The 10782-nt window shown below is 38.3% G+C and overlaps 1 pseudogene; it reads right to left on the bottom strand.

The window, feature by feature from the left end:
* Nucleotides 1–200: 200 nt before the first annotated feature.
* On the bottom strand, nt 201–7440 carry LOC148030509 (uncharacterized; annotated as a pseudogene).
* Nucleotides 7441–10782: the final 3342 nt, after the last annotated feature.

Genomic DNA, 10782 nt, shown 5'->3' with positions numbered 1-10782 from the left:
GGGTGAAACAATGATGCCCATTCTCTTTGACCCTCTTTGGGATATGCATTGATGAATTGGAACACATGGTTACTGAAATCATACAACAAGAAGGAATTGAAGAGGTTATGATTTGAAATTCATTGATCATGCTCTTGCGATATGCAGATGATGCAGTGCTCTTATCCCACACTTTTTAGGAGATGCACAAAAGCTCATTATCATGTTGGAGAATTTTTGTTGCATAGTGGGCTAATTGTGAATAGCTCCAAAACAAAGGTTATGCTTGTGAAAACTCTCAACAAGGAGACACCATACATTGGGTACAACAAAGAGCCACTTGGGGTTGTAGAGAGCTTCAAATAAGTTGGCCCTGAGGTTCCCCCAAACCATAAGTGGAAGGAATAGATCCTACTATACATTTGGCAACATGCGCAATGAGGGAGAGATCAAATGTTGGAGTCTCATAAGAAATAAATCTTTGACACTTTGGTGACACTGGTGCTACTCTATGGAGTGAAAGTATGGGATGGTAGTTGTTGAGAAGTAAGCATATGAACTCTCCTTATACTGGAGAGGATAAGGGTAGCTAGGTGTAAATGAACTCGAGGACAGGGGAGCAAGGGGAAACCCTAACCCTAACTTCTCCAGAGGCTATATAAATTGCCTAAATGTCACTTTCACAGTTGAGGAGAGTGTACTAGTTGTACCTTTGAACAACTTACTAAGCAAGATCTTCTTCTTGTACTTAAGCTCTCTCTCTCCCTCTTGTGCACACTCTCATGCTTCCAACTCTGCTTCACCACATGGTATCAGATCCATCTTTGATCCTTCAGCTTCCCTTAGCCTCCTTACATCATTAAGTGCACATGAGCTTTCAACTTCTACCTCTTGCCTCTTGACCACCATAGGCATAGCTTGACCCACCTCTGTTTGAGGACCTGGGGAAAGCAAAGGAGAGCATTTCAGCTCAAGGTTTTTTCTGAAGACCTCTTCCACAACTCAAGGTGCAGCAGCAGCATGGCACAAAAAATGCTAGCATTGGGCAATGTGGAGAGCAGCATTGCAGAAAACACAAAAATCGGCACAGATCTGTAGTAGGTGACCTATTTCGAGCTGGACCACAACCAGTAGAGGGCAGAATGGAGAAAACTATCATGGGGATTAGTTAGCCCCCCCAGTGTGCCATCTTCCTCTAAGAGGGTTTAAAGAAATTCCTCCTCTACTGCTGCTGTGAACAAAACCCTAACTATGGGTTTCTGGCAGCCATAGCCAAGAAGCTTCAAGCTTCCTATTTTTTCAATTTCTTCAATCTGTAAGCATTAACAATGATTCTAATCACTAAAGAATATGCTTTGAAGTGTGTTCCTAGTCTGTGAGTAGCTTCAACACTCGGGGGACATCATGAGTTCATCGAGAAGCAAGACTTCAATACTAGTCTCACCAATCTTGAAAAGGTAATACCTAAACATCTTAATCTTGAGATGAGTGCTTCTAAGCACTGAAAATGCATTTAGTGACATCACTAATACTACCCTATGAAGATTGATGTGATTAAAATCTCCTTGGAATCTTCACCAAGTGTCGAGGCCATTAATCGACCTTGCTCAACCAGATGCTCGTATATTAAATTGCAAGGAGGTGAGAAGCCAGAAGTCCAGTCAAAGTTCACATCATTGAATCCTAGGAAAATAGTGAACTTAAATGAAGGGTTCTTCGCAAAATAGGACCACCAAAATCTTCTCTTGAGATATTACGTATGTATGATTTCCAACCTTTTTCATCTCTACAGTTTTAAAGTTGGTTATCATTTGTAGGGCTATCAATTCTACTATTTAGTTTGTACTTGGCCACTTGTAAAGGACTAGACATTGCCATTGCCTAAGGCAATAGGTAATACCTTCCTATAATGGCCATGGCCAATGCAGATATAAGGCCTCAAATTCGTAAGTTCAATGGAAAAGATTTCCATCCCTAGCAAGTCCTAGTAAAATATAAAATGATGAAACAAGGCTATTGGACCTTCATAAAAGGGACCAAAGTTATTGACCCATCCAATCCCCTTGATGTAGAAGATGATGAAAGAGCTCAGGCCATCATCATGCTTCATTTGGATGAATCTTTAATTCATCATTTTGACCAACTCTCCACTGCCAAGGAGAAGTGGGATGAGCTTGAAAGGCTCTATGGAGCTACAGGGAAGAACTCCAGGATTTTCCAAAAGATTGAGTTTTTTAGCTTGGAATATAGAGAGAAGATCTAAGCAAGTTTATTTCACATATTAAGGGGCTCATGGCATAGCTGACCTCTATTCAAGCACCAATTCATGATGAAGATGTCATTGCCATCCTTCTGAAGTCTGTAAAGAAGGTCTTTCGAACCCTTGTTACTACCCTTACTAATACCTCGAACCCAACCTTGGCAAGTATATTCATCCAGTCATGCCTAGATGAAGAGAAGAGGAACCGTAACGAAGGGACTTCAGCATTTAATTCCCGTGAGCAAGTGTTAGTCCATACGGCTTCTACAAAGTGCTCCTTCTGTCATAAAAAATGACATATTGTAAGTAATTGTTGGAAGAAATATCTTGTAAATATGAACGGCAATAAATGCAAAAAGACTAGGCATATCACCAATAAGTGTCCTAGTATTCTCGAAGTACCTAAGGAATTGGAGGCCAACTTTGCCTCCCAATCCACAGACGATTGACTCTTTTGAGTCTTGTAATACTCTCTACCTATAACTATATTTTGTAGCTTGATTTATAAAGGCATCTCATTGTGGATTAAGGGGGGGCATCCTATCATCCTTTATCCAATGCCACCTAGCATTGGGGGGGGGGGGGGGGGGTTGAGAAGTAAGCATGTGAACTCTCCTTATACTGGAGAGGATAAGGGTAGCTAGGTGTAAATGAACTAGAGGATAGGGGAGCAAGGGGAAACCCTAACCCTAACTTCTCCAGAGGCTATATAAACTTCCTAAAGGTCACTCTCATAGTTGAGGAGAGTGTACTAGTTGTACCTTTGAACAACTTACTAAGCAAGATCTTCTTCTTGTACTTGAGCTCTCTGTCTCCCTCTTGTGCACACTCTCATGCTTCCAACTCTTCTTTTCCGCAATAGCATCTCTAAGTCTACTTGGAAAGAGTTTGAAAACATCATCCAAAAGTATTTTCTAACAAACTTAAGGCATAAAATCCTACATGTTGTTACTTCTTGAATCTAGATCACTTCTCATTAAGGTTATGGACATGGAGAGGGTCGTGGAGTACATGCTCAAGGTGCGGGAGAATCCCTCACATCATCTTTCTAAAATTGCATGGGAAGCAAGGAAAAAAGTCCCAAAGACACACAAAAGTAAAATAAGGAGTTTAGAATGGTGCAAGACATCAAGAAGTGGTTTGGGAGATGGGATGCATAACACTTGCTTCATGATGCCTCGAAAGACTTCACGATGAACGAAGCTTTCCTACAATGCCAATGTATCATGGCTTTGGAGAAGTCTGAAGGCTCATGCTTCACACATTACACCACACATGTTGCCCCCAACTATAAAGCTATCATCTTCTTCGAACAAGGGAAACTCACCCACCCCTACATGCTTGAGCTTATCGCCCTTGTCCTCGATCCATACCATCACATACATTCGACTTATCTCTCACTCCCTCCAATTTGAGACGAGACATTGGGACACTAGCAAGGAGCCCCATTGACTATGCACTTTATGCCCCAAGCAAGTTTGTGAGACCAATACCACACACTACTTGATTGTCTTTTGATCCCATTGGAACTGGCTTTTTCCACATTTCAACCATGATATAACTCTACATAGTTTCCTCTCACAAGCACGACGTGGACTTGCCATTGTGATGCTCATAACCACAATTTCTTATCATCGAGAATACCTTATTAGCCCTACACATACCACTTGATATGTCTCTTTTGGTCTCATAAGTCATATCTAACCTTTGCGGGGGGATAATAAATCTCTCTCTCTCTCTCTCTCTCTCTCTATATATATATATATATATATATATATATATACATACACATACATGCATACACACACACACACACACCTCTCTCTCTCTCTCTTTCTCACCTTAAGCCTAAAATTTACCTTAAATCCTAATATCAAATTTAACAAAACAATATCATTGCCCTATGTCCTAACAAAAGTGTTACCTAAAATTAAAGAAATTTCATTCTTTAGTAACCCTAATTAAATCCTAATGTGCACTAGTCAAAACCCTAAGTAATATTAACCCTAGAGAGAGAGAGAGAGAGAGAGAGAGAGAGAGAGAAGGGGAGAGAGAGAGAGAGAGATGGAGAAGGGAAGCTAGAGAGAGAGAGTATGTGTGTTTGTGTGTGTGAATTAAGGGGGCGAGAGAGGGGGAGAGAGAGGAAAACAATCTTATTGGGGTTTCTTGCTCTCCTTACTCTTTGCTATTGTTCTGGCTCCCACGGGCAAGTCTCAGAAGTAAGATCTATGCGAGAGCCAAAAAAAATGTAATCCTACTTAAAAACATCGGTATTAGCATCGTTTTTATGTCAATATACCAATGCCAATATCAATGCTTTTATTGATCATAGTACTGGTTACAAGTTTGTATACCCAAAAGTATCGGTTCATTTTAGTTAGTATACTTGCCATATGTAGTAGTATCCCAACTTCCATCTTTCCTCACTTGACCTCTACAAATTCATCTCTTGAGAATGAAATGTTTCTTGTACTCTCATGCTTAAGTGTTAGAATTGTAGATGGGGCTTGAAAGTGTGAAGAGGATAAATATGCTATCATATATGCATACCTATGTATTTCCTCATTAGAAACCTTTTACAATACAATCATGCTCTAGAGTGGGTATAATGAGGCCAAAAGTGTAAGCGGTGCAATTAAGATGAGAAAGGTATGTAGAAACACTAAGACAAATATTAAGCACATGGATTCAATAATGGTAGAGAGTCTTGTCACAATGGTGTGGTGCTGTTGATTAGAGATGAGCCCACATTTGACCATGCACGTACATACGTAAGAGTTACCTTGATGTTGAGACCTGAATACAAAATTAGCAAAAGTTGTCGATGATTGTCCACAGTGGGTTGTGTGTGTGAATATCCAACAAGAAAAATACTCGATGATATTATGTTACTTGGGAATATTATTGTGTGTGGATATGCAACAAGAAAAATACTCGATGAATATTATGTTACTTGGGACAATCTGGCAGTGGATGCGGATCACGAAGAGAAGGTTACGTAAAACGGCAAATTATTATGCTCTTTTTTTTTCGTAAAAATGATTATTCTCTCTCTCTCTCTCTCTCAATTGAAAAGGACCTCGAAGCTCTTAAAGGTGTGCAAGACACGAGAGGCCCACCAGTGTTTAAATTTGAAGCCCAAAATGGGCGTCATGGCCATTTGGGGCATCAAACAACACCTAAAAACTTGGGGCAAGGTGTCAAGATGAAGTCTAAGAATTAAGGTCAAGGTTGCAATTGAAATCTAATAACGTTAGGTAAGATGTCACCATATACATCTGTACATACATGTAGAATGAAGTGAGAAGATACACAAGCATAATTCCCATGCTCAATAGCTTTTTTTAGAATTGATTTAAAAGCTTGGTCATGACTCAAGTAAGCCTTTGAATTCGCAATGAGTGGCAAGACCACTTTCAAATCTATAAGGCTATATTAAGATATGGAGCCACATGTTTTGAGGAGAAACCTATGCTTGTGTGACTTGTGAATATCTATTATAAATCGCATTTGCATTGTGACTCTACCCCTTTTGCTCGATTTGTCCTCATTAGCTCGGCCCAACTTATTTGTGCATGCTCTACCTGATGTGTTTGAACTTACACTCATAACTTATGAAGGTGCAAGCATTGAGGGTTGAGTAATCAAAGGCTGAATGTTGATAGGCTACATAGGTTTGTTCAAGTGTAATGGCAAAGTATCTAGTTGCCTTTAGCATCACACATTCAACCTTCAGGATCTCTTTGAGTTAAAGCTCCTACCTAACCTCACTTTTTGACAAGTACTAGCAATCACTAATCAATGAATAACACGTGTTGGGCGTCAAAAGCTCTTTGAGTTAAAGCTCCTACCTAACCTCACTTTTTGACAAGTACTAGCAATCACTAATCAATGAATAACACGTGTTGGGCGTCAAAAGCTCTTTGAGTTAAAGCTCCTACCTAACCTCACTTTTTGACAATGACTAGCAATCACTAATCAATGAATAACACGTGTTGGAAACTTTGACGCCAGAAATTAATGTGAAAGTGTCAATTTGATGCCCATTAAAAAGGCCAAAGGTGTCAGTAAAATTTGATTGAAGCCCAACATTCGGCGTCAAATTTAAAGCCTGAGGCCCACCAAAGGAGTTTTTTGAAATTAAAAGAGTGAGTATAGAAGCTTTGGAATTACTATCTGTTAATTTCCGTATTCATCAAAGCACGGGGATTTGATCATTAAGGGACCCGTGTGCACCAATTATGTATGAGCTCATAGGATAATATTATCTATGAGCACCTTCTTCGTCACCAAACTTACCCAAGTGAGTTCGCTCATAAATATCCTCCCCCTCATGAGTTTGTTGTGCATACACTTAACAAATGGAAAGCTTTTGCCAAAATGGTAAAGACACTTAACAAAGACAAATTCACCAACATGGTGATACCATTGGTTGCTCCACACCGTTTTTACAATACAAGCTTCAAATGCAAATCACATGCCAATCGCACATGCCAAGCAAATGCAAACGGATGACATAGTTTTTTTGTATGGTAGCAAGCACAATCCCCATACATCTAGTAACATATTCAAAAGTTTCTTCTTTTAGCTATAATGCTAATCTCAATACTCCATTAAGTCTTGATTGTATGCTGAAACCCTTCCTAATTTGTCAGATTATACTAATTAACCCCACACACACACACACACACACACATCTTATTTTGAGTTATCTCTTTGTGCCTCATTTCTATGGTTTTGTATGAAGCTTCCATTTTTTGGCCGAGTAAGTATGCAAAAGGTGTTATGTTAGGCATTGGGGCTTTTGAAGTGCCACGATTTGTCCAAAGAGGGGAGCAATTAGTAGCTCTTAGATAATGGTCATGACTCATCGTAGGCGACCTATCCATGGGTAAATAGGGACATAAGATATAGCTACTCTTAACATTTTTATTATGGTTTTGTTTGTGCCCTTAGAAGACCAACAAAAGTTTGGCTATCATAGTGTTGGTTTAAAGGCACGGCATCATCCATGGCAAAGTAGTGCATGATTGGTGGGGGCGGCCGGGGGGCGCAACGTAGTCGTATTCCAAGCATTTTACTGCAACTTGAACACCCATGTCTTTCCAAAGGGCGATGTCCCGCTCAATATCGTTGTGAGGGCCCTCATGAGCTGGCTCAGCGCTTACAGCATGCATGGCTATCTTCTCATTGAAGGGCATGAGCCCCAGCTGCTCGTTATAAGGGCTGGCCACTTCACTAGTGCATTCATCGGCGCTCTTGATAATCTCACTACAGCACTATTACATATCAATCAGCGCAGCTCCCATGGCTTCAGCTTCTTCTTCTTCTTCTTCTTCTTCTGCTTTCGCCCGCTTTCCTGCGGTCCTTGCAGCTGTGCTGCTTCTAATTGGGGCCTCTTTGCTGCTGCTCCCGGTCAACAATATGGTGGATGCGCAGGCGTGCTCCCGGCCCTGCTGCGGAGCTCTGCCGCAGGGCGGCTATGGCTACTGCAATCCGGGGCAGTGCTGCAGTCAGTTCGACTACTGCGGCTCTGGCAACGCCTACTGCGGCGCCGGCTGCCAGCCCAGGTACGGCAACTGCAACGGCGCCGCCAGCACCAGCGCTGCAAAGGCCGCCGCCAATGCCACCACCAAGGGAGGCACAAAGTGAGATCAGCTCACGCTTATATACATGTACCCCGTATATATATAAGTACATAGGCGCTCCCTATGCTGGCGCCAATATTGTAAAATAACTTGACGCTCCTCCACCATCGAGGGGCATTGCCTTATGCCCTATAATATTGGCGCTCCTTACGCTGGCGCCAATATTGTAAAATAACTTTACGCTGCTCCACCATCGAGGGGCATGCCTTATGCCCTATAATATGTCCGCGCTTATCCTTCTCTCAAGAATATGCAATTAAATATAAAACTTGTTGTCTCACGTTCTATGGTCCAATCCATCCTTTTCTATGTATATGCGCATGCACATTAGACCAAGCACTACAGCCACCAGCCCAAGCTCAACTACGTACTTCAATTTTCTTTTACTTTGTTACACTCGTTCTCCCTAATGGTAATTAGTTATAGGTTTAGATAAAAACCTTAATGCTCTTTCTTCCATGTCAACATGCGAACTTTGCCTCTATCCCCATACCCATCCACTTCTTCGTGCATTTTGCATTGAGTATGCAAAGTTTTTTATCATTGTTGCCATGGTCTTATCCATGATCACGGTGTTTTCCTTTGCTTGTATGCACATGTGATATCATTCTTGGAGCCTCCTCGATGGACCATACATGTGGGATGGAGGAACCTAACTTGGCAAGGTAAGCCAATACATAAACAAAAGCCTCTAGGATAATCCAGCCTTTGGCATGCTCACATTCTCCAATTGTGTCCATCTATGAACAAATATTTTGAGAGTTCATGAATATCTCAAGAAAAAAAAATCCATCGTGTATGTACTACTCCACAAATAGCTATCTCCTTAACAATACGGATGAGAGGATAAACTTGAGGCAAGAATGGAGCATGGGAATGCATCTTTGATGGCACACACGGCTTACATGGGTAATGTTTGAGCCATCGGTATATCACACTCTACCATAGTTTTAAAGCTAACAAATATACACATTGAGTTTAGTTGATTGGAGATAATGATCTATTATGATTTTTTAGAATAATAGAGACGAGTATCAAATATTATAATATATATACATATCACTACCTCTCCATTTTTGAAGACCGCCTCCCTCACTCTCTTGTTTCCATATGCTACCATACTCACAAGCAAAATGAATTATAACAAATAAAGAAATCCACGGTGGATGATGGAAGAAATTGAGAAATATGGAGAGAAAAAGATAGTAAAAGAGACTTACTTGTAGCATCTTATGCCAATCTTAAGACTTAAGCCCGAAGGGTTGTGATGATGGCACACATTACTTTTTGGAACTTTGCTTTTGGGTGTCTTTCTTTGTCTATTTCTTACCCTCACTTTGTTATTCTTTGTGATCACCTTTTTCTTGATCTTTGCAAAGGCACCATTTAGTGAGTGGACCTTAACGTACCTAATTAACGTGGATTTTTGGAGGCTAGACTTGATCACTAATGCTCTTCCCACTCTTTTGCCTAGCCTATCATGTTTCTCTTCAAGGGGGCCATACCATTTGAGGGAGGTTTGTATCGTTCATTCAATGTGGCACCAAGAAAGCAATGATGGTTGATATATATGATTTTATTAAGAGTATTCACATACTCTCCTACCAAAGTGATACCATAAGTGAGACATCCCTCTAGCCTCAAAGTGGTTAATCCTATTACATAAAGGAATCACTAATTAACGTACACATATATACATTAGAAAAAATCATACATCAATGAGTAAAGGGTAGTTTGAGGAAATACTTGACACTTTGGAAAGCATGTGGTAGTCATGCATAGCCCACTTCAGTATCCCTCACATGGTGTCATGGTGATCACCCCTTCACATTGAGGCATTCGTGATACGAATACATTTCATAATTCCTCCAAGTCCTCTATGAGGGGCTTAAGATATCGATATATATTCTTTACTTTGTGTTTTTTTTGGGTATGAGTAGAGAGAAGGTTCGGATGCGACAACACTCATGACTCTATAAGCTATGCTAACGTCTAACGATGTAATGATAATACACATACATATATCATTATTTTTATAATATATTATATATATATTTGTATATATGCACATATAATAAAAATATATAAATATACAAATACATATAAGTTATACAATATAACTATAGAATATAGTACAACAAGGTATAATATAGTATAAATATTATATATTATACATACCATATATAATATAAAATACATCTTATATATAAAAACTAATTTATAAATAAATAAATAAATAAATAAATAAATATATATATAGAGTGTCAATATAATATAGTTTAGTAACAAAATGATCACACATAATATAGTATGTATTATAAAAATATATTTTATATTTTATCTAAGTATATATAAAATAAAAATACATTATTATACATTATTTTTTATGAATAGATAAGTACATGATAAATATAGATTTATCTATAAAAACACAATTTGAATATAGTAAATATAATAAAAATAAATAAATAAAATAATCTAAATACATATACATATTATAAATATATATGTATATAATATATATTATTTATAATAAATATATAAAAATATCATAAATAAAATCCACACACACATATAATACTATAAAAATTCAAATATACTAATCCATATATATTATAGTATAATTTATAGTAATATAATATTTATTTTTATTATATAGTATAAAATTATATATATATATATATATATATATATATATATATATATATATATATATATATATATATATATATATATAAATTAAAAAAGTGTATGTGTGTTTGCATGTTTGTGCATGTGTGCGTGCATGCATGTGTTTGTATTTCATTCATAATATTTTTTTATTTGTATTATATGTGTGTGTGTGTGTGTATATATGTATGTATAATATTGAAATTGGGTTTATATATATATATA

The sequence above is a fragment of the Lygodium microphyllum genome, chromosome 10 (genome assembly GCF_053477565.2).
Source record: "Lygodium microphyllum isolate KBCC chromosome 10, Lygodium_microphyllum_v1.1.10, whole genome shotgun sequence".
NCBI lineage: Eukaryota > Viridiplantae > Streptophyta > Polypodiopsida > Schizaeales > Lygodiaceae > Lygodium > Lygodium microphyllum.
The sequence above is the reverse complement of the archived record's forward strand: the minus strand, read 5'-3'. Positions and strand labels throughout refer to the sequence as shown.